The sequence below is a fragment of the Hippoglossus hippoglossus genome, chromosome 8 (assembly GCF_009819705.1).
Source record: "Hippoglossus hippoglossus isolate fHipHip1 chromosome 8, fHipHip1.pri, whole genome shotgun sequence".
NCBI lineage: Eukaryota > Metazoa > Chordata > Actinopteri > Pleuronectiformes > Pleuronectidae > Hippoglossus > Hippoglossus hippoglossus.
In genome coordinates this window covers 14,619,596-14,644,543 of record NC_047158.1, presented here as the reverse complement: position 1 = coordinate 14,644,543, position 24,948 = coordinate 14,619,596, and the positions used below count along the sequence as shown (strand labels likewise).

The following is a 24,948-nucleotide window of genomic DNA, read 5'->3' as shown; positions in this document are numbered from 1 at the left end:
GTGTGTGTGTGTGTGGCTTGGTATTCTGTGTTTTATCAATTGAAATGTTGCAATCTGCGGCAGCATTGCCTGTTTGATGGTTTAACTTAAACTCATGGTGGATCAGAAAGAATGATGAACGCGGTATAGGAAGGAGACGGATGACGGGGCTGAGAAAGATGCACTGTCGTACGGGGAGTGAGAGGAGCGAGGGCCGCGTCTGGATCAGGGAGAACGAGTGAAATGAGGAAAGCTAGAGGGAGAGAAAGAATGACATGTATATGCAGTATATATAGATCTTTATGGGGGCGTGTATAAAAATCCCCTCTCTGCGAGGTGCGAGGCGCTATTAATGAAAGTGTGAGCGAGTGTGTGGTCATGGATTTAGGACAGACACACTCTCTCTCTCACACACACACACACACACATACATAGACACATACTGTGCGCTCTCTCCAGGCTCATATCATTACCCATCATTACACCCCCCATTTGGCATCAGCCGGCCGGATCGATTATGGCCGATAACTCTGTCTCACTCCAGGCCAGCCTATCTATCTCTATCTCGCCCTCCTCTCATATCTTACTTTCCCTATATCTCTCTTTTTTTCACACCATATCTACTCTCTGCCGCCTCAACCCCCTCACACAACTCTCTGCCTGCCTACAAACTGTATCACTTTCAAAATTACTTAAATCATCCGCCTACCCGATCCTCCTTTGCTCTTTAGCTTCCCCCTCTCCAAAAGTATCTCTTCATCTCCCGTCGAACCAAATCTCGCTATCTAACGCTCACTAATCTCCCGCTGACTCCCCTCTACGTTCTGTGCCATATTTGCCCCAACTCGCATCCCTTGCTTTTACCACTGTGACGAGCATGTCAATCACCTCGCATTTCCGTTTGCCGCTGACCTGCATTTCAGCTTCGCTCTAATACGCCTCTTTTTCCACGGCAGCCTTTCATCTTTCAGTCTCTGTCACCCATCTTGCTCTCACTCATGCAGCCCAGTCACACCAGCTGTGTTTTTGCTCATGACTCACGGTCGCTTCCTCTTTCCTTTACTCTCTTCTCGTCCTCCTCCTCCTCTTTTAACTCTGCATCCCCCTCCTCTCCTCCCCTGTAGAGAGTAAGTGGTGCTTACATTAAGACTTCAAAGCTCAAGGCTGGGCTCGGCAGTCACTTGGAAAAGTTGTGAGTTTCGCGTGTGCGCCCGTGCATACTGTCTGTGTGTAAAAGTGCGAGAAAGCGAGTGACAGACAGATGCGACGAACACTTGAAGAACAGAAAAAGCCAAAACCAAATCTCATTCATGTTGATCTGATTTGATAGCGTGGCCTGAGAGGAGGAAAGCGATCAGCTGCTTTTTTCGTCTCCTTCTCCTTCAGTCACTCCCTTTACTCGCGTCTCTTGATGTAATGATGCTCTTGCTTGTGTATGTTCCACATTGATTCTAATTCAATTTGGATGGAACAAGTCTTTCAGACAATTGTCTGCAGCGAGTGCCCCAGATGGATTTTTTAGCTTCTTCTGCCGGCATTAGAGATTAATGGGAGGAAGGCCACATTGGACAGAAACGAGCACCAATCAATTTCTCAATAATTCCATATTTACACATTCTCATGTAAAGAGAGTAATAAAGAAGGCAGAGAAGAAGGGGAGTGTAGCACATTGAGTTGCAGAGAGTGGAGCACCTCCCTCTCCTGGGAGAAAAAAACCTGTGTTGCAGGAAGAAAAGATTTCAGCATTGCCACAACATGGTGAGTCTGTGCTTTTTCTGATGTATTAGTTAATTTACATGCTCCTCTGTCGTGTTGCATGAAACAGGGAGCTTAATAACCTGCAGAATAAATGGTAAATAATTGTATTGTTTATAAGGTTACATTATGACTATGTGCTTTATTGTCCAATACATTTATTGATCGTTTAAGTAATTTTTATTTATTGATTGTTTTACTTTCCTTTCATTCACAAACTTTTTCTCCATATCAATGGACACGTTAACATTAACCATCAACAGTTGATACGGACTAACAAGCCATAAGAAACCAGAATAAAGCTCAGGTTGTAAAAACATACATTTCTTCCTTGAACATTTTCCAAGCCAGTCGCTGCAGAGTCGGAGCCTCGGCCGTGGTTTCAGTTGAATGCTATCACGCAGTCACACACAGCCTGTGTACAGTATATTCGCTTTGACAAGTCTGTTTTCATGCCCACTGTTTTAACATGGTTGCCACAGGGTGCTAAGTGAGTGTGTGTATATGCCTTTGTGCGAGTTAATGTGCATTTGCGCCCGTCCTGAGGCGTATCTCTATACTGCACTTGTCTCACGTCAAAACAGTGGTGGCTTGCCAGGCATGAGCTGTGTGGTGGGCGGTGATTAGTGTAAGCGGCGGTGACCGGCATGGTCATATAAGGCATTCTGAAGGAGCATGGGCCTATAGTGTAGCACGACTGGCCCCTTGATATCGGTGGCCCTCCGCGATGGCTATTGTTTCTTGGCTTTCTCTTGACTTTGAGCTTCTGGCTGAGAGGTTCTCTGGAGGATGCGCTGTAAGCCCCAGACTCGCTCCCTGCAGGCCGTCTCACTGACAGCAGATCAGGCTACATCAGTATGTGTGAGAGGTACAACGGGATCTGAGGGATGGATCCTATTTCAGCTGATACAGCACACTGGGAGGTGGTAGCCAGAGTCTCCAACTTACTTTGTGCTCCTCTGTGGATATATCTTTATCTATCTGGACGTGTGTGTGTGTGGGGTGGGTGGGTGTGTGTGGCAAGTTTCATGTGATGTAAGTGGGTTTTAGAAAAAGCCAGTGGAGAAAGATGGTTGAGACAATGTGTGTGTGTGTGTGTGTGTGTGAGAGAGAGAGAGATGGAAAATATGTTTGCCCTGTTCACACCGATCTGTTTGTGTGGGAGTGCATTAACATCTATGTGGGCTGGAAGGGAGGCTGAATATGCAAAACAGTTGGAACAAAGGCTAATAACTCTGGAGCTGCTGTGCAGAAAGATGGGACATTTCCTTGTCTGTTGTGGAAGCCAAACAGACTTTGTTTGGAGGAGGAACACAGGTTTGTGTTACTCTTTGAGTCGTGTAGAGGGCTCACGGGGAGAGATTGGCAGTCTCAATGGCAAACTGACAGTGAATCTGAAACTACTATAGCCTTCGCACATTTGTATTCCCCCTCTTTCATAGGAGTTCATCTCTCGTTCCGTAGAATAAGCTCAAGTGAAGCCAGAGATAATGCAGAAGTGTCGCACTAAAAACCGGATAAAGCCGTATTAAATCCAAGCATGTATCACAAGAACATCGGGGGAACAAGGTCAAATGGAATGAAGGTGATAGCGCTTAATAATTGGAAGGAATCTGAGTGTGCGATGAAATTTCAAGGCATTGGATTATTAATTCAAGGCAGCAAATGAAGTCATTTGAGGGGACAAGTGACTAAATTGGGGGAGTGAAAAAAGTGTGTTGAGTGCGGGAATTAATAATATGAGGGGCTGATTTGTTCTGTGAGGGCACAGTGTGCTAATGTGAGGGAACAATTCACCCCAGAATCTACCGTGCTCCTTACAAAGCCGTGCGCCCTGTCATAGAATTTATTTTTTTTCTTTCTTCCACTGTCACTTCTGAAATACCTTTGTTATGACTAAAATATTTCCTCAGTCATCCAGCTGAGGAATGTGAAAGCCACCAATGCCATCTTTATATCAGTGTGAGCTAAAAATGTCAGGGTTATCTTCTTTCCCCGAGACGCTGTGTGCGAACGCTAATCTTTGCATCTATGTGCTCATGTTTGCAAGGGTACATACTGCTGGGTGTAATAATGTGCGAGAGAGTGTGTGCGCGCGTCTGTGTGCGCGTCTGTGTGCATGTGTGCCTCCTTTTATTTCAGTATAGTGGAAGGTTGCTGGCAGTAAAGGGATTTGAAATGTGTGATTTTGAACTTCTTCATGTTAGAAGTCAGTTTGATCAATGTCTGCTGCAGCTCTCGCTTGCTTTGGGGCACAGTGAACCACTGATAGATGAATTCCTCGGTGTGAGTCCATGGACTGATGTGTAGGTGTACAGTGAGGAGGAAAAAAAAAAAAAAGAGAACAAAAGCAAATCACAGTCTAAATGTGTATGTGTGTTCACGCACACATACCATGAAATCTACATATCATGTCTTTTTGGTATGGAACCGGTGTGGGTGTTGTTCATGTGTGAGCTCCTGCATCCGTCTGTGTGCCGCGTTCCCTGATTGAATCATATATTCAAAGCCCCTAATTAGTATCGTCTTACATGTAAGCCTGTAGCAGCTAACAAAGACACCAATGGGTCTCTGGATTTTATCAGCCAGTCCAGCCACGGAGTCGGGCTGGCAGTCAGGCCTCAGTGCCCAGCCTGGCTCTGGAGCCCAGCAGCCTGCAGAGCAACCCATGTGCACAAAACCTTTTAGAGCTCCAGCAATCCGATTAAGGCGGCTCTTTTCTTTTCTGCTGCCTCTGTTGATGCTGAGATAAGTGTTCTAGTGGGCTCCTCAGATCAACTCTAAAAGCACTATTTCATTAAACCAAGAACTCAAATTTCTGAGTGGATCATTTTGGTTTTTCTTCGTACGTTTTGTGGAGGTGAGGTGCGCCGGAGAGAGGCCTGCGTACATGCGCACACGTAGACGTACGGCAGCAGCCATCAAGATGTGAAATAATGATGCTGATAAAAGGCGCTGAAGAAGCTGCTGACAGAGTGAGTGGTGCTTGATGAATAGGCACAAGAAAGATAGGTTTTCTTTTCTTTTTTTCTTTACACTTTTGATATGCAGAAATGGATGGGAATTATGAGTCTGTGTATGCCTACTCTGCGCGTGTGTTTATGGTTGTGCGGTTTCTCAAAGACAGGTACAACTTGAAAAGCCTCCATATTTATCTCCAAGTGTTTTGGCAGAGCGTCAGTGGGATGATGGATGATGTCTTCATCGGTGGCCAATTCTCTGAAGTTGTGGTTTGAGCGCTGGACTGAAAAACAAGATTACATTTAATGGACATTCACTCCCATCCAGAATTAACTGGAGGCTAAACACATACAGCTGCACGGAACATGGCGTCCAACAAACCAATTCAGTGTCCAGTGTATTTAAAGCAACACGCAGATACATAAAGCTACTCACAATTTACTGTTAAGTGAATGTTGCTGTTATGGGATAATGACGAGTGTATACTGAGCTGTCAGATAAATAGAATAGAATGTATTTATTCTTCAGTTGGGGCAGTTTAGAATCAATATGATGATATTTAAACAGTAAAACCTTTTGTGAATTAGATACAGAATGTTTTTTTTTATCTCTGACAAATTATGATCTCATTGTGACATTGTTTTGAGCAGAAGTGGGAAAAACGAGGCTTTAATATTAATTTGCTCTTTAAGGAGGACGTTTCTCCTGCGATCTTGGGACACGAGGAACATGGAATTCTAATTTATAATAAGAATTTATAATGAAACGGTTCATTTCGTGGCAGAACGTTTCTTTTAGTCGAACTGGCGTCTCCATTTTCATATCAGTTTCTAAGCAAGGACGTCTTGAGTGCGGTTTGGTTTAGAAAAGCTTTGATGATGCATCAAATCAAAGGCAATAATTGATTCTGATAATTTCTGAGCTCTGAATGTAAGTGTAAGCAATTAGAACTTGTATAATTTAGCACAGGTGATGCTTTTTTATTCTTTCTTAATTTTGGAACTCATTTCATTTCCCATTGCAAGTTTATCAATGACTACACATAAATACTTCTTTGAAACAGTGCAAGAATGCGCGTTGACTCCCGATCTAATAGGGTTACAAGCCAGTTGAGACACTAATATGCAGAGCCAGTTGCGGCTCCCTATCTCCATCAGAGGCTGACCTTTAGCACGGCCTGCTCCTGTATAGTTTTCCTCAGAGTGTGAGGATGTGGGCAGAGCTTGGCTATATACAGTGGGAGTACTCAGTAGGATCAATAGCTCTCAATAAAGCTGTTCCCAGACACACCTGCAGTACCCGGGGTGGCCTTTGTGACACAGAGATAAAGAGAAAACACTCCCCAGGCTGTTAGTGTCGGCCCATCTCCTCCTGTCCCTGCTTCCCCTCCTCCTCCTCCTCCTCCCCCTCTTCCTCCTCCTCCTCAATCCGCACAGAGGAAGGTGGATAAATCAAACTCGCATGACAGAGCGGGGAAGTATTGTTAATATTTTCATGATCCACAACAATATTGTCTTAACTTAACCTTTGCTTAAAGGCGGGGAAAGAAATCCCCCCCCCCATCCATCCACGCCGGGCTCTGCTGAGACAGCTGAAAGAGCTGGAGGGCGGGGTCCATGTATATTTACTAACTCTCCGTTCCATCCATCAAAAGACACAGCATGCTGGCTCCACCTGTCTGTCGGTGTCCTCTCACATTCCGCGTCCACTTCCTCTTCCCCCGGCTGCTCCATGCTCCTCTGTACTTGATATGTGCATGTTTAAGGAGAGCACGTTTCCTCTTTTTTCTCACCAGCCTCGTTTCCGCCTTTGGTCTTTTGTTGCTGACGCCAATCTTCCACCTCTTTTCCTCCTCTGTTTCTTGTCCGACTCCTGTATGCATTCCCCAGTGCCCCTGGAACAGTAGTAGTGTGTAGTAGGAGTGTGCTGTCCAAGCGGGTTAGAGGGGGTAATTTGTGCCTCTGAGGGTGCTGTGAGCCCTGGATCTAGTTTTAGAAGGTGTGCTGACAGTCAGCAATGCACTGATCGCACCAAAGTCACACAGATCCGTCAGATGTGTAAAAATCCTGGTGGGAAGAGTGCAAGTGTAAATGAGTTAAGGAGAGTGTGCCGAGAATGGAGCGATTGTAGTTTTATCCGCTCAGCCACTGTCGACAGAGATGTCACTTTCCACCCAGGGCCATGCTAGCGTTTGAGCTGAAGTCCATTTGCACCTGACACAAAAGGAGAGCAGGTTTTCTGCCTGAATCCACACGTGTGCAGGATGAATGGCATACTCTTGGTGCTCTGTGCATGTGGGTGCAGTGTGAGCATTTTTTGAAAAACCTAATCTGATGGTGCCTGCGGGGAGAAGAGTTGGTCCCAGCTAAGAGCTTAGTTTCGACACAACTTCCCCAAACCGCACTCATCCAACAACGCACTGTTACACCCAAAAAGAAAAGGAGTTGGAGTCGAAGTTGGGAGTGGCGTAGACAAGCATCTGGTATGGAAGCGGTTTTAATATGTTAGCCTGTCTCCCTGCTGGCCTCCCCTCCCCCTTTCAGGGACGGCACTAATGCCATTAAGTGTGGGACAGATCTGTTCCATGTCTGCAGGCCTGCCAGTCTACTGGTCTGCCCCGAGACCACTCTCCATCTAATCCTATCCTCTCTCTCCCTCTATCCTCCGTCTCCCCTCCACGCCAGAGACAGGAAGAGGCGGCTGGGAGAAAAAAAATCTAATAAATAAATGAGAGGATGCAAGAGGAAAAAAATATATAAATTAAGTTCTCCGTTCTCGTAAATCATGTTGCCAACTTCCAGTAGACAGGAGGGAGGAGCTTGGGAGATAGAGCGAGGGACTCCATAGGAGGATACGGCAGCAAGCGAGCGAGCGAGAGAGAGGGGTATTGTGAGAGGGGGAGAAAGAGGGAGCGAGTGCGGGAAGCGTTTCTGTTCCACCCTCAACTAGGCTCGGCTCTGGAGACTCGGCGGCGAGGTGTTTTTAATTGATTTTTGATTAGATAGACATGAGGAGGAGGGGTTGTCCATTAGCATGAGGGGAGTGAACCTCTGAGACGAAGAGAGTGAGAGAGGAAGGCACAGAAAGGAGGGGTGGGGGGGGGGGTAGAATTGTCAAAGACGCTGTGAAGCAAATGACAAGTAAACACACGCATATGAATATTTACACCGATGATCGAACATTTTCCCTTAATTCAAATTGGTTTGCAGCTTAATTGACTAAATTATATGTTATTAAGGTTTTCACCGATAAAGAAGCATTCGTGGAGACAGACTCAGGACAAATTCACAGAGCAGAATTTAGTCCAGGATTGTCCTGAAAGTTGTGAAAGGGTAAGTTTTTTTTTTTTTTTCTTCTCCTGAGCCTCTGCTGCTCAGATACTGCGTCTTCAACAAGTTTGTTTTAATATGCAGTCGCACCTTTCAGACACAGAGCAATTCAGAGGTTGAGCAATGCAGACAGACGCTACTATAATTGTAATCAACTCTTGTATTGATGCGATACAATCAAGTAGAATACATTATCCAACCCAGTCAATGGCGACGCCCACTTATTCGGCTACATTTAAACAGCGAGGAAAAGGTGGATATTTAAGTTTGGGCAGAAGAGGAAGGCTCCTCCTGGTGTCTGAAAGCTTCATATCTAGAATTACATTAAATGCGATGATCCAGAGTGGAACTGACAGCTGGTGAGACTGCAAGCTAACCATGCTACCCTCCCTCCTGCTGTAGGAGTCAGAGCGGGCTTGTCATAACAGGAGGATCCTTGGGGAACATGGGGACAATTACATCAGATGGTGAGACGCCAACTTGTTGTCAGAAAGTGAAATGGAACAGAACAATTTAGGCTCACATGAAAGAAAGAACTTATAGCAGTTTAAGTGAGGGGTAAACTGTAAGAAGGCCTGTGTTTAAATGGAATAACAGCTTCTTTTCCATAGAAAAAAAATAGAATTTAGAGTCTCCCTCTTTAATTCAAGATGTTCACCTTTGCTTTTTTTTTGCCTAATGTTATGCTTTGTTCACACCAAATGCGACACAAATATTTTTGCGCAATGACACTACTTACAAAGTCAATGCAAAGATGCAAATAAAGGCCAATTTCATATCTCGCGAATGGTGCCATGCGATAGATGTGAAAACTTCGTCAATTTCACGAAAGACGATGAGGGTTGAGAATGAAACTCACCGGACTCAGGTACTGGCACCCGAGCTAGCAGGTCATCAAACTGGCCACTGGTCAGCCCCAGTTAGTGCTGGAAACAGCCCCATCCAGACACAGCTCCTGGAGAACATTACCTGAGCTGTGTGTGCTTGTTGATGGTCTTGTGGACCCACACACAACGGCACCGGCTTCTCCGGTATTCCTACAACAAGTACAAAGCAGCAATTGTAGTCACTTCCGCCAGTTGTCCTCCTCTCTTCTTTTCTGGAGGAGAACAGGTGAATATTTGCAGGTTGTGTTTACTTTCGTTACTGGCACGAGTCAACAAATGATCCTGCGGCACAAATCTCACATGTGACGCGATGCTAAATTTACTTTGCGTTCTGTCTGAAAACACTGAGTTTGGGTCTTCCACAGAGGTTCCATGACTCTTTAAGTTAGGATCCTTAAAATTAATCTCATCTTATTTATGGTTTACGCTTTTTTTCAGCAATATAAATCCAATGAGTTTACATTCAATATTCCTTTAGTGCTGCCATCCCCGCACTGCATTCAAAGGACATTCACTTGCATGATAGAGTCATAAAAACGATGCAGCATGTAATCCTGCCACACTCTGTCCTCACTGTTTGGTATCAGAGTTACTGCTAATGCAAAGCAAACATTTCCTCATGCTGCTACACGCTAAAAGCATTCCTCTCATGAAGCACAAGGTTGATTTTAATGTAAAGCAGTCAAAGGGACACACTATGTACATTCCCCTGCAACACACAATGAAAATAGGCTCTCCAAAAAAGAAAAAGACATGGTCATTTTCAACACTTTTCATCTGTCGACCAGTTGTGCTCTTTTCAAGAGCCACAGTTATCCGTCAATTTTAGAGATGCAGGCAACAGGCTACACTCCACCAACTCCTCTGCAAGATAACTAACTCCTTACCGAGCTCTGCTGTTGTGTGGAAAACTGCTCGTGCCAGATACAAGGATTACGCTTGTATTTGTGTCCTTCTGACGAAGCAGCTGCTCGAAGACATTTCAGAGGGTAACATGGGTCTCATAAGAGTAACCTGTAGTCCTTTCTATGCATGTCCATTGGAAGCGACCATGGCCACCTGTCTGTAGTAAACTGTGAGGGCCTACACTTATGCAGACAGGGCTCATAAGGGGAGCATCTCCTTCCATCTCATAGTTGGCCCTCCCTCAGTCTCAGCACAGTTATTTGCTGTTATTTGGAGAGCAAATGGCATTGTTCTCGCTCGCCTAAATGAAACAGTAACAGTTCCACAGTTCCAATAAACTGCTCCAAACATGTTTGGTGTGATCACACTCTTAAGTGTCCCCTCATGCCGACTACAATTGATGGAAAAAGCTCCTGCCTCGGTCTCCTCTAACTGAGAAGTTGATGAAGCTAAAACCTGCTCACACTGTTTCATAGAAATAGTGTTTTAAAAAATGCGAGGAAAGACCATGTTTGCAACCTTGGATCTTTTTCTTACTTAAACCTGGAAAAGGTTATATATGCAGTAGGCTAAATGTGATCTGAAACATAATATGAAGCTAACCACTGTTTGGTATGTATAGATTTAATGATATAATTGCATCCATAGTAGAGAGAGAAGTCACTGTGTGTGTGTGTGTGTGTGTGTGTGTGTGTGTGTGTGTGTGTGTGTGTGTGTGTGTGTGTGTGTGTGTGTGTGTGTGTGTGTGTGTGTGTGTGTGTGTGTGAGAGAGAGAGCTTCTCTGATCTTGTAGCCGTGTGTGCGTTCACGGGAGAGTCCCTCCCTCTAAAATCGTTGGCTTGCCCCACGTTTATGAAGTGTGATGGCTCCAGCTCTGGCGGTGATGTAGAAATGACACCTGGGTGGACAGATCAATCCGGTCAATCAGGAATCAATCCAACTCAACTGGAGTGAAACTTGGTGGATGCATGTGTTAAGCGTCAGGGAAGAACCCAGTCAATTTTGGTGCAGAACTGGATCAGGGGCGGATCCAGGAATTGTAGAGAGTGATCATCTATGAACAGGTGAAATTTGGTGCTGATCCCAATACTGATCTGGATTTTGTCAATGAAAATCAAAATTTTTATTTCAGGGAGTAGATCTTTATTCAGTTACTATACAGTAACAAATATATAGAATAGATGTTTTGCCTTCTGCTTATTGTGAGCAGTTTGCAGAACATGGTATATGTAGGCTATCTGATCTCAATATGCAATGTGGTGATAAAGTGGCCAAGCAGCCTTGGCGGAGGTTGGGGCTCTCCATTTGCCCTTCTAGTTTTTGCCTGTGATGTCAGAGATCACTGACACATGAAGGGTTGGGGGAGGACTGGTCGATTAAGTATTTGTTTTGGTCCGACATGCTGGCGCTAGAGTGCGACATCTAGTGGCAATAAACAACTTAAATATAACCTTTTAATTGATGATGATATACAAAGATGCTTAAGGACATTTTCATAAATCCATGTAGGAGCCTTACGTCCAACACTATACACATCAACTGCAATATTTATTCGATTATGCAAAGGTCAACACAGGCGTAATGCTTTAGTCTTTAGAAGTTTATTATTGGCCTTATAATTAATTAAAAGATTTTGAACATGTTACTTTACAGTCAAATGATTCCCTCAGTGATCAGTTAGCGATTGGAGCCCACCTACTCAGACATGCATGCAAAGATCCTGCACTAATAGGAGGAAAACAGAAGGGAATTTACAGCAATTACAATAAATCCAATATAGAACTGTGTCGCTATGAAGAAAAAAATGAACTAGCCTGGCACAGAAAAAGGCACTGACAAATGACCTCTCACATATTGATTGCTGTTCACCCACAGCCTCACGCACAGAATAATAACAACCAACAGCGAGCACAGTAGCGTTGATATTTGTTGTGTTTTTTTTTTTTCTTTGTCCTCAGGTTTAGTTTTAATGGCTGAGTGAACCAAGGAGAGAAACACAACACGGTATTCTCCAACCATAAATTAGATTTGCACCTCCAGCAAACTTTCACTTTGCTACTTGCTAACTTGTCTCAGTTCTCATAAGTTTTCTAGTCTCCAGACGCCCACCCTCCCCTTCTCCAACTCTCATCCTCCTGGTCAGTGAAACTGGTCCCAGCTGCACTTAAACAGAAACCCAGAGCTGCGGACGTAGACACATTCACACACTCCCACTCCCTCACCGATTCCCTCTGAGGCACATAGGGTTAGAGTAATATCCAAAGTGCAGGTGGGACCTTCCTTTTTGTAGTGCGGCTCAACAAAGCAGGGCGAGAGCATGAGCCAAGTAATGGAGTGATGATCACTGCAGAGATTGAACAATCACAATAGGGAGGCCTGTGGTGGGGGCATTCATGGACTTAGGGAACCTGCACACTAATTGTATCTTATGACTAATTGGTAAATTAGCGAAACCTATTTCAAGGCACCAGGCTTAGCTTTGGGGGACACCCACAGCTCATTATAGACTCATATTCTGGGCAGAGGAGGAGAAAAATAAAGGAAATTATACAATTGCTCAGGTGAGAATGGCAATTAAGCAAGTGCTTAAGAAGAGGAGGAAATGAAGCCTCATACACGCATAATTTACTATACTCTCCAGTGTCTGGCTTTAAATCACAGCCCATCCAGAGCATGTATTTATGGTGGCACGGAGAGGGAACATGCACTCTGTGTTTTTGGTTTGTGTATTTATTTGCATGTATATGTGTGCGTGTGCATATGAATTTCGTATGATGTATGGATGTAAATATGTATAATTATGCATAATAACTCGGGTTGATGTGGGTGCACTGCAAGTTTTAATCAATTACTTAAATGCAAATTACAGAATACTTTAATAATGTCACTGCAAGGTCCATAAACAAGTCGGCTCACCCAGCGAAACCATTACAGACATTCCCTAAGCTGCATTTTTACATAGTAATGTTGCGGTTGTGAACGGATTAGGCCTGATTCTGTGAAGGCGCATTTCTCCTCAGTGGGTAAGTAGATGGCATGAAAGCCCAGTGAAGTCCTGGTGGATTTAAGAAAAGGAGGCTAACTTTGCAGGGAGAGATACACTTTCTAATGTAATTCATCTGAGAATACTTTTAGTTTGAGGCAAGTAAGCTTCAGAGGAAACAAAGCTAATTTAGACATGAAATCTCAACCAGTCCACGAAGATAGATTGCTTCATAGATGAGAACAACGGTTCTCTGGTTTCCCATCTTTGAGCGCTAGTGGTTCGTTTTCTCAGATATTGATTTACCTGTCGAAGATCACACAAATTACACCGAACATTTTATTTCAGGGTAGATTTATTTGTAATGCTCCAGAGTGTACTGCTCCTGAGAAAACTGTGAGCAAAAGTAATATCCCAAAATACATGCAGAAGTATGAGGCTCTCACAGTACAGCTGTCAGGGAAGTCAAAGTTAGAACTGTTAAGCAGATGGAGTCATCTACATATATATATATATATATTCTGTATTCAATCTAAATCGGTGCCTTTAAAACACTTACAAAAAGCTGTGTAAGTGAGGATTCTGGATTATGTCTCAACCTTTTGTCCTGCTCCTCTTATTCCTTCCCCTCCACAGCGAACCCTCAACACACTATCGCTGCATGTTGAGAATTTCTCCACCTGACCCTGTCTCCTCTCGTGCTTTTGATCCAGGTCTTCATCACCCGTTGGAGGACGTTCAGGATATTTCCACAAGGACACCATCGATCCCTCCAAAACTCACTCACCCACCCTCCCTAACCAATTTGCCAGCAGTAAAACTAATATTGTCTTTAATCAGATGCAATTAGATCTGCAAGTTAAGATCTCTTCCCAATTAAAACTCATTAGGCCCTTAATGTCATTATGGGAGTCTTGAGTAACTGCTGCTTGCATAGGCGGCCATTTTGTCACAAACAACATTACGAGTCAGTAGCGGCGGCTCACGTGTTCGGCCTTTCAAACTACATAAAACAAAAGCTCAACACCATATCTGTGAGACTACCTTAAGAGGGAAATGTTTAGTACAGCAGCAGCCAGGATAACTCAGGATAAAGTGTTTAAAAGAACAAATGAAATATGAGCAAATCTGTAAATATGAAGATTTTGGGGTGGTTATGATAAACCTAACCCTCATATATTTATGGCGTAATTATTTATGTGTATTCATAAATTTGCTCAAAGAACATGTCCATTCCGTAACACGTCTGTACACAACAGCAGGAGCAAGGTCAATGTTTTTTATTTTCATTTCTGACGGCACAATACAGAACTAAATGGATTACTGCGTACAAAACTTAATAAAACATAAAATAGCCACAGAAATGAAAATAAAAAACATTGACCTTGCTCCTGCTGTTGTGTACAGACGTGTTACGGAACCAAATGAAAATACACAAAGTAGCTGAATTTCTATTTTGTCCAAAATACCCGACATTAAGCTACTGAAAACATTTTTTTGTTTTTGAATGAACTCAGACGGCAAAAGTGCTGAAGGTATATTGAATTTGTGGGTCTCTTTGTCTGGCTCAAAAGCAGTTAATCATTGATTCATGTGCCTGCTGCTGAAGAGTTTTTCTAAAGCCTTGAGACAGCATTACCTTGAAGTTAATGTGCTAAAGGCACAGACACACTGAGATAGAAACTCATACTATCTCAATATTGCCTTTGAAAGGTTTCTCAGTATGCCAGTTTCCTAGGGCACATACAGAAATCTTAATGCATATCATTATGTAATCCTGCCAACTTGAAACTACGCGAGCAAGACTCCGCTCTAAATGTACAGTATGTTGGTGATAATACAAGAGTGGCTGCGTGGTGAAAGGGACATTTATCAGTACAAGGGTTTCAGTCCTGCGGGGCAGGGCCTGCAAAATCCCTGTGTGACACCAATCAGCTGTAATTACCATCGGGGTTTTAGTTTTCCTCCCGCCTCTAATTGGCCTTTGCTGTCAATCAACAAGTGATTTCTGCTCACAATTAAACTAAGGGGAATGATAGAAGCCGTGATGGCGGGATAATTGAAAATAATTGAGCAAATTGCGGATTTGAGAAGTTGGCTTCATCAGCACTGCAGGGGCGGCTTACGAGCATGCGGAGGGAGCAGAGGTGAACGGAGGAAAAAGGCAGATCTTAATGATAATGAACAAAACACTCGCCTCCATTTTGCCTCCACTCCCCCGAGGATAGATCTGCTTATCTGAATAATCAGCCTGTGCATGTCTCAATGTCACATGCAAGGGAGAAGATGAGCACTTTTGATCTCTGCATCCTGAGTTTTCGGCAGCTATTCAGCAGCCGGAGGGCTTACATCCTGGCCCCGATCAGGAAAAGTCCCGGCTGCACAGAGGAAGTGTACCTCTGTGCTGCAACTGTGTTTTAGTCTCTGCATATAATTACCATAAGTGTGTGAATTTGGCACCGGGCATGTGTGAACCAGGGACTGAGAGGAGAGGGCGAGCATGCGCGTGTACATTTACGGAGCATTTTTACATGTCAGTTTGATTTAACGACTCTGAAAGTGTCAGGTATAAATATGTAATATCATGGCTAATGCACTTTACACACAAACTTTATTTGAGCTCCAAAGTGCGACTGTGTGCAGCAGCATAAATCAACCTCGGTCGACAAAAATTTCTTCCGTGGGTGGATTTGTGTATCTGATAGAGTAGCAATACTGACGAGCCATTGGGACTAAAGGCAGCCCCTCAGTTTCAGTTGTTTGTCATCTCTTCCTTTTCTTCCTCCTACTCTCCCCATCCTCAAGAGCTGCTTACCTTCCACAGCTTTAAAAAAAAAAAAAAACATCTCGCCTGCAATTTACATTTCCATATGCTGCCAGTGGCGCCAGGGAGAGTGGATAATTGGGTTGAAAGTGGTGACGGTGAGAGCAGGATAGAAAGGGATACAGAGAAGGCCAACTGAAAAAAAAATAAAATACAAGCCATTACAGGATGGTTTTCTTTTTTTCCTTCCCTCGTCATTTTGCTATGCTGCTCTTAACCACTTGTGTAGCTGAAAAGATTTACCTTGGCCTCCCGTTCTCTCTCACTCTCTCACTCAGAATCACTCTGTACTTGCCTCCCCCAGAGCCGCGCTCCCGCCCTGCCTCTGCCTCATCCATATTCATCTCTCTCTCTCTCTCTCTCTCTCTCTCTCTCTCTCTCTCTCTCGATCTCTTCCTCTTCCTCTCTCTCTCTCTCACTGTGTCACCCACAGCATGGCGTTAATACACCAATTAGTACTAAGAGCAGATAATGGACTCATATTGCAAAAGGGAAAGAGAGACACGGAGACACGGAAAAATCTGAAAAAGCGAGATTGAGAGCGAGCGAGGGAAAGAGATATGGCAAAAAAAGAGAGAGAGAGAGAGGGCGTCTTCATGGATGTGGTCTCTGAACACGTTGAAATGCAGCGTTTGCTCTGAACATCCATCCAATGGCAAGAGCATGATGGGAAGAGCGCTCCGTCGGTCACAGGGTTGCTATATAAAAGCTGAGGTGTTACACCAACGCTTTGCTGGCTCCAAATACAGAAGTCTGTTTGGCTTTGTTGGCCTTTTAAATCCTTTTCATTGGTTTCCTCCCCTTTCACCAGTGGAAATGCTGCACAGTTTCCTCTCGGGTTCATATCTGTGCCTACAGGCCTTCTACTATGCAGTGGGCATGCATGGGATACCACAAATACTTAATACACCACCAGTGAGGGTGCTTGTGTAGTAGTTTGTTTTTATTTATAACACGTGTCACAAATATGTTTATTATATATACATATATTATTATACTGATAATCTATATCAATGTTTTAACAACAAACAACATAATGAAAAGAGATGCAGGTATTTTGTTGATTCATTTGGCACAATATGCACAAACAGTGTCAGTCCTTAATTCATCATATTAGCTAATTTCTTAACAACACTAATTTGAAGATATTGCACAGATAATCTCATGGAGCTCATTAGAAAGTGTGCTCTAGTTTCATTACATGTCTTGCAACCCCCCCAAAAAATGAGATTTTGTGTTAAAGGGAAATCATTTGTCAATCACTGCAAACCAGGAAGGTGCCTCACTGTGAAAACAGGAGCTATTTGCAAATAGGGCAAGGTGTTATGTAAATAACGGTGCCGCATAAACATGAGCTCTGACTAGGAAAAATTGGCATTAATCAAACATGAGCTAGAACAAATTAAAATGTGCCAGCTGTAAGAGACCGTTTTTCTACAAGAAAACAAGAAATGTTCGGGGAAAAAAACAGGAACCCTGATGCTTTGTTGATAAAATACATCTTATCGTTCAAAGCATCGCTGCGCCGGGAATATAAATGCAACATGGAACACTAGTGAACAAAAAGAATTGTTATTAACAATGACTAGAATTTTCACAGTCATGGTCGGGCCTGAATGAATTTATTCAGTGCGAGATCTTCCCCACACACCAGTGCAGAGCCACCACAATGCTACACAGTGGCAGGATCTTATCTGGGTCTTTCTTTTGTATTTTTCCCATCTCCTGTCTATTTTAACCACTGCATTTATCAACACTTATCTGGATCACTGTTTTTGGGTGGAAGTGAGTGGAAAAAAAGGAAAATATTGTGTGCTGTCAAAAAATTGAGGTCTAATATAGCAGTTCCCTGTTTGTTTCTGAAGTGCATGTTTTTACTTGAGAGCCTCAGACAAAACGACCATACTGAAGACTGACGTGAAGCGCTACTAGATGTCATTAACATTCAAGAAGTTTAAATGTTTAATGTGCTCTAATATCTCTTTTGACCTCCGCACAAAATGCAGTCAGAAGAACAGAAAACATAAATTGGATGATAATGATGTATGCGAGCGGTGAACCACAATGATATGTATGATTAATATGTTTTTTTTTATATCATGCTTAAAGATAGAATTTATACTGTGTGTATGAATGTGCAAAGGTTTTCAGTTAAGCTCTTCTTTGTGAGATGCGGTGTAAGGTTCAACCGAAACACAAAGGTTTAGCCTGTAGTGAGATCCAGCTTTGTTTTGCCATGTATAGAACATTTATAGATATTTTGTTAGCTTTTAGATATTTGGACTTTCGAAGATATTTCAATACCCAAAATAGCTCAGAGTGACAGTCAAGATCAATCAGGATGCCCTATTTTGTGGAGATGTCTACGACGGGAACAGGTTGCTGCAGACTCCAACGTGAAATGAGACGGAGGCAGCTGTTTGGTCAGACTCCAATAAAAACCTCATCGTCCGCCTCCTACTTACAAGAAATTAATTTACAGCTCAATGCAACTTAATACATTGTAGTCTCTGGCTTTTGTTCTAGTGTCGTCACACATTTCCTATCTGTCGTTAGCGTTGTTAGCCTTAATTCTGGCACCCTGGACGTCTTTATGAAAAGGAAGCAAGGAAAAGCAAGGAAAAGAATTGTCCATTATTTGTACCTAACAGCCTAATTACAGTTATATATATGACACACACACACACACACACACACACACACACACACACATTTTACTTTCCAGCATGATATTATTTGCGATAAATAAAACAATCAAGCTGCCGTGTTTGTAACAAGAGCCCACTGCTTGTGCTTAGAAGGGCAATCAGCACTTAATCATTGGTAGTCACTATTGTTGTTGCTAAGAGACCGGGGTGTGATGAACAACTGCTGAGACCGTGCCGAGTGTGACTTGATGCTGCGAATCTCTCCACATTTGGTTCTTAGTGATCCATTCAGTACAAGAGGGGATGAGGTTTGCCTACAGCCTCTCGTGATCACACACAGCTCGGTGACTTTGCATAAAACACATCTGATCTTGGAGACATAAAGAAAATCCTGATAAAGTGTGTGACTGCCACGGAGCACAAACCACATTATGCTTTGCTGTTTAGTGGCACAATGAGTCATGCGGCCCATGAAGGTCAATTGACTGGACTGGAGAGCAGTATAACAGAGTAGGTACTGTGTGACAGAAGGCTAAGTGGCAAAGGCATGTATATAGCCCATTCAATACTGGCCAGTATTAGCTATCATAATACAAACTGACAAAGGGGGGTTTTTTTAGACGGGAGAGAAAATTTGCAAGCTGCACTCTGGACCCATGCAGTTATTACATGTGATATGGATAACAGATAATAAAATTGTTTCCCCTGAAAACATACACGAAGGTGCACAGACGTTGATGTCCACTATGTGACAACTGGAGGTTAATGGCAGATTAGATTTCCCTCCCCCCCGCAAACAGAGCGGAGTCTAAAAAGCAGTGGATAACGTGGTAATGTGAGATACACAGCAGTGTCCACCTAAAGTTGTTATAACATTAGATGTGAGGAACTACTGGTTCCTGAGTGTATTTAATATAGAGTGTATATAAAGATGGATGACGTGTGTCCACTTCCTCCCACTGTCCAGGAACAAAGTTAAAATATCCCAGATACGAATGCTGCCATCTTGCAGTAATGATGTCATGTGGAACCAGAGTCTGCGTTGTAGCAATTGAGCGATGGAGCCGCAGTAGTGACGTTCTTCTGATACACGTGCTCGACCAATCGCGAGTCAGTTTCAGCTGTCAATCATGAAGTTTATTTACCATTAAATGAGTGATTAAAGCCATAAATACATCATTATGATAAGAAGTACCTAAAATGACAACCATCATTTATTTGACATACAGTGCCTTGCATAAGTATTCACCCCCCTTGGACTTTTTCCCATTATGTACTGTTACTAACTGGAATTCAAATAGACTTAAATAAACTTTTTCCCGTTTGATCAACAAAACATGCATAGTACTTTGGAGGTGCAAAATAAATTTTATTGTGACACAAACAATAATGAGAACAAAAAAGTAGACATCTGTTGGGTGCATAAGTATTCACCCCCCTGTGTCAATACTTGGTAGAACCTCCTTTCGCTGCAATTACAGCTGCAAGTCTTTTGGGGTATGTCTCTACCAGCTTTGCACATCTAGAGATGGAAAGGTTTGTCCATTCTTCTTGGCAAAAAAGATGAAGCTCAGTCAGATTGGATGGAGACCGTCTGTGAACCGCAATCTTCAAGTCTTGCCATAGATTCTCTATTGGATTGAGGTCTGGGCTTTGACTGGGCCATTTTAAGACATTAACATTCTTTAATCCAAACCATTCCTTTGTAGCTCTGGCTGTATGTTTAGGGTCATTGTCCTGCTGGAAGATGAACCTCCGCCCCAGTCTCAAGTCTTTTGCAGACTGCATCAGATTTTCTTCAAGGATTTCCCTGTATTTGGCTCCATCCATCTTTCCCTCTATTCTGACCAGTTTCCCTGTACCTGCTGAAGAGAAGCATCCCCACAGCATGATGCTACCACCACCATATTTCACTGTTGGGATGGTGTGCTCAGGGTGATGGGCAGTGTTGGGTTTTCGCCACACATAGCGTTTTGCATTGAGGCCAAAAAGTTCAATTTTGGTCTCATCTGACCAGAGCACCTTCTTCCACATGTTTGCTGTGTCTCCCACATGGCTTCTGGCAAACTCCAAACGGGATTTTTTATGGATCCCTTTCAACAATGGCTTTCTTCTTGCCACTCTTCCATAAAGGCCAGATTTGTGGAGTAGACGACTAATAGTTGTCCTGTGGACAGAGTCTCCCACCTCAGCTGTGGATCTCTGCAACTCCTCCAGAGTAACCATGGGCCTCCTGGTTGCTTCTCTGATTAATTTTCTCCTTGTCCGACTCTTCAGTTTGGGTGGACGGCCTCCTCTTGGTAGGTTTGCGGTTGTGCCATATTCTTTCCATTTTCTTATGATGGATTTTATGGTGCTCAGAGAGATGTTCAAAGCTCTGGATATTTTTTTATAACCTAACCCTGCTTCATATTTCTCCACAACTTTATCCCTGACCTGTTTGGTGAGCTCCTTGGTCTTCATGATGCTGTTTGTTCAGTAATGATCTCCAACAAACTCTGAGTCCGTCACAGAACAGGTGTATTTATACTGAGATTAAATTGCAGACAGGTGGACCCTATTTACTAATTATGTGACTTGCAAATGTGACTTGTGAATGCAATTGGTCGCACCAGATCTTTGTTAGGGGTTTCACAGTAAAGGGGGTGAATACATATGCACTCAACACTTTTCAGATTTTTATTTGTAAATAATTGTGAAATCCATGTAATATTTCCCCCCACTTCCAAATGATGCACTATTTTGTGTTGGTCCATTACATAAACTCACGATGAAATAAATTTTAATCTGTGGTTATACCATGACAAAATGTAGAAAAGTCCAAAGGGGGTGAATACTTATGCAAGGCACTGTATATTTGAAACTTTTTGTTTGGTCCATGTCCCTTCCACTAACATGGAGAAGACAGGGTTTGTGACCTATACTGCAGCTAGCCACCGGGGGGCGATCAAGATACTTTGGCTTCACTTTTGGTTAGACGTCATGTTGTCCATCTTTATATACAGTCTATGGTATTAAACTGAATCACACATTATTCATGAACTCAACTTTTCAATTGTAGGAAAAATTATACATGATCTTTTCTGTTAAAGGTTAAGTAGTGATGCTTTAAAGGAAAAAAAATATCTGCCTGTTATAGGTCAAACGTGAAAACCTTTTTTATGTTTGTAGCCTATTTATGTGTAAATGTACTAAAGTTAATAGTTATGAATATGTGCGCATGTAATGTGTGAATGCATTGCTCTCCATTTACTAAACCTACTTATATGTGTGTATGTACTGTACTATAAAATCGTATCATAATAATGCTGTACAGCGATTCTTCCCGGTGCTGCACGTTCATCTGTGCAGTGATGGTGACGGGGTAGAAGTATTAAACTGTCCTGTAAATAACATATGATGGAGTGGAAATGCAGGAAATCCAGTTTGTAGCCTCTATGTATTTTCCAATATATATATATAATATGGTATAATATACGGCATATAGATATTCTTGAAGTTCTTATGCAAACCCTTCTGATATGTCTTACAACTCGATAAAGTAAAGAAAAGAGCAAGTGATATATGCGTTGAGAAAGTGAATAATTGATTTGTCAGTGAAGGCGTGATACACCAGCATCAACCTTCACTGCTACTTTTAACATATAGTAACAAGACTTAAGTGGCTTCGGGTCAGGCTTCTATTTATATCTCCAGCAGAAAACTGCGAGTGAGAAACCTGGCTGCTCGCGGTGCACGTGGGCTGTTCGGCAGGCTGCGGAGTAACGTGTACTTTGAATGCCTGAAGTTCCAACTCCAGCTCAAAACATTTGCCATGTGCCATCCCCTGACTCGCTCTCTCCTCCCATGGTGCATCATGTAGCAGCTCCATCATGTTCCACTAAAGGGTTTTAACTTCTTCATAGCCTCGTATCCCTCTGCTTATTTCCCCCTTTTTCTTTTTCTCACCTGTGAATATCCTGGAGAGCCCCTGAACTGCCAATTTATGAGACTCCCTCTGCCCAGTGCAGCACTCAATCTTAGTTTTCAGCAACGTGTCTGTCAGTGGAAGAACCAGAAAAATAATCTTTAAAAAAATCCATCTGTGCCTGCACACACAGGGCGGCAGAGTGTTATCTTATCTGGGTCCTCCTGAGAATCACTGCTTTGACATTAGACACACATGTTGACTCCAGCACTGTAAAACTAATGAAAAAAAAAAGTATTAAAACCCCATCGAGATGCATTTAAATTCTGGACGGTGCACTTAAGTGAGGAATCCACAAGTCTCATAATACACATGAGTTGTTGTTGTTGGAAGGTTGCATGCAAATGAATCCCACACAATGTTATTACGACTGTGTTCATTAATCCACCGAGCAAACTGAATGAAAGTAGTTGGATCTTTTTTCGATATTAAATCTTAATTGCTCGCTTAAACACACTGTCCGACGCCGAGGTCTGAATGAGGCTAGGGTAAGTAATGTGGATATTTTGCACAAAAAAACGTCTTCCTCTGCGTTTGGGCCTCTCGTCCACACGCAAACAGGAATTTTAAGTCGCTATTATGAGTTTTAGAAACGCTTTCTTAAAGTGCCGATGTGTTCATGTAAAGTGGAGCGTTTCGGAAACAATGGCGTCACATCTCACTTCGCGCAGACCCACTGTTTTGTGTAATGAACATGCACCAGAATCAACAACCATAAGCTCACTCAAAATGCGCATGATTACACCGCTGGTATTTGACTGATTGTTGATGCAGACTTTATCGCCACCTCCTGGCCCGGCATGCTACTTTGAGCGTTTGTTTTGGGGTTCTCGTCTGGACGGAGATATCTTTTATAACAAGACATGTATTTCGTTTTTAAATCAGATGGAGAATTATTAGTTCAAAACACATATATGTATGCTACATGGAAAATAACCAAATCTCTTATGACGTATTTTTTACCTGTACTTTTCAGGAACTTCTTAGCGCAGTGAAGTCGCAGGAAATAAATGTTGCAGAAGAGCACTGACTGTGTCTGAATGAAAAACACGTCTTTAAACAAAGTGAGAGAAGTCGAGCTGCTTGAAAACACCCGATACCGACTGAACGGAGTAATGTGTCACAGTATTGGTGAGATGACAGTCAGTGTGTTAACATGTACAATTTCGATTTTTCCTTCATCCAGGTGCTTCTGGAGAATTGAACCATAGATAATAATCTCTAAGCTTTAATTTAGCAAGGTGACCACAGATGGTTCCTGAACCCACCTTTTTAAAAACCACTTGGGTTTGGCAACTGGAAAAAAAAAAACTGCCATGAAGGAGCAATTTAAGTGGTGGGCGGGCAGAAGTAGTGCGTTTTTTTTCTGCGTTAAATCAGCGTTGGTCATAAAAAGTGCCTTGGCCCCGTCTTCAGGACACCGAACTGTATGCGAGAGGCACTGATGAATGCGCCAGGTTGTAGGTATATAGGCCTGATGCAGAACTGCAGTGGCAGAGCACACAGTGAGACTGGTCCTGATGAGAGTGCGCGCTGCCTGCAGACGAGGAGGGAAACTATAGAGCACTGATCCGCTCGGTGCGCCAGGACGCACCGGATCCCCGCAGATGGCCCGCGCACACTGTCCTAATTCCAACGGGTTATTTCAAACCGCGCAGCTTTTTATTTTTCGAGACAGCATGAGGGCGAGTGGTGCGCAGTTTTGAAAAAAAAGAAGTGGCGATCCGTTCCTGCGAACAGACAGACAGACATCACACACCCGCGAGTCTGATTCGCTTCGCACGTTTTTGCGGCGGTGGCTCATTTGCTCACTTGCTCCGCGTCGAGCCAGGGACGGACGGACGGACGGACAAGTTGGTCTCCTGCTCGTGTTCCGGCACAGTTTCACGGCTCCACTCCGACGCTGCTGCAACTCGCATGTTGTGAAGGTTTCTGAGCAGGACAATGGTTTCGTCGCTGTTATTTATTTTGATGCCCACACGGGCGCATTTCCGTGAGAATCTGCTCTGTCCATGAGGATTTCCCCTCCACACTCTTATCATATATATATTTTTTTAACCCCAGTGGATCTTTTCCCCTCTACCCTCTACCCCCCCCCCCCCCCCACCGTTGGTTTGTCTTTAAGATAGCAGGCTATTAATTTTTAATTCTTATGCCTCCGCACGAAGACGGGACCAGAGAGGAGCAAACGAGTGATAAGCAGAGGAGGAGAGGAGAAGGAGGCAAGTGAGGAGGGGAAGCGAGAATGAATGAGACGCACTGAGCAATCAAGGAGAAGGAGATTGGAGGGATCAAGGTAGGAGCCAAGCAGTTTTCATGTCATGTGTCCTTAATAAATCTGATTCCAGCGCGAGCATAATAACATGTAAACACGCACCGGGCACGCAGGCAGCTCCAGTATCCGCCTGCAAGCCCGAGGTGCAGCCGTGTAAGCCGATTTATGTATTACTGATGTTTTATGCTTTGACAGACGCGGAGTTGGTGCGTCAACAGCAGCCGCCTCATATTCAAAATGCGTCCTGGATGCGCTAAATCAGTCGTTTTCTTTTTTTTTGTGAAGGGGACTCCTTGTTTTTTGGGGCCTATGCATTGCACCGTGGCCTGCACACTAATAGATTTGGACAATTTTAATTACTGCCAGGGGAGAAATGACTGCAAGTCCTGTAAATGATGGAGGCAAATGCAGGCAGGTGACATTGGAATATACTG

The 24,948-nt window shown here is 43.3% G+C and overlaps 1 protein-coding gene across 2 annotated transcripts in view; it reads left to right on the top strand.

Moving 5' to 3' along the window:
- Window positions 1–23,687: 23,687 nt before the first annotated feature.
- adgrl1a (adhesion G protein-coupled receptor L1a) overlaps window positions 23,688–24,948 on the top strand; it is a 95,683-nt gene continuing 94,422 nt past the window's right edge. Inside the window, exon 1 of one of the 2 annotated variants that reach the window (XM_034594265.1) lies at window positions 23,688–24,535. The gene's annotated coding sequence lies outside the window, so the exon portion shown is untranslated. The remainder of the gene's footprint in view (window positions 24,536–24,948) is intronic. The other variant, XM_034594266.1, reaches the window with a different exon arrangement.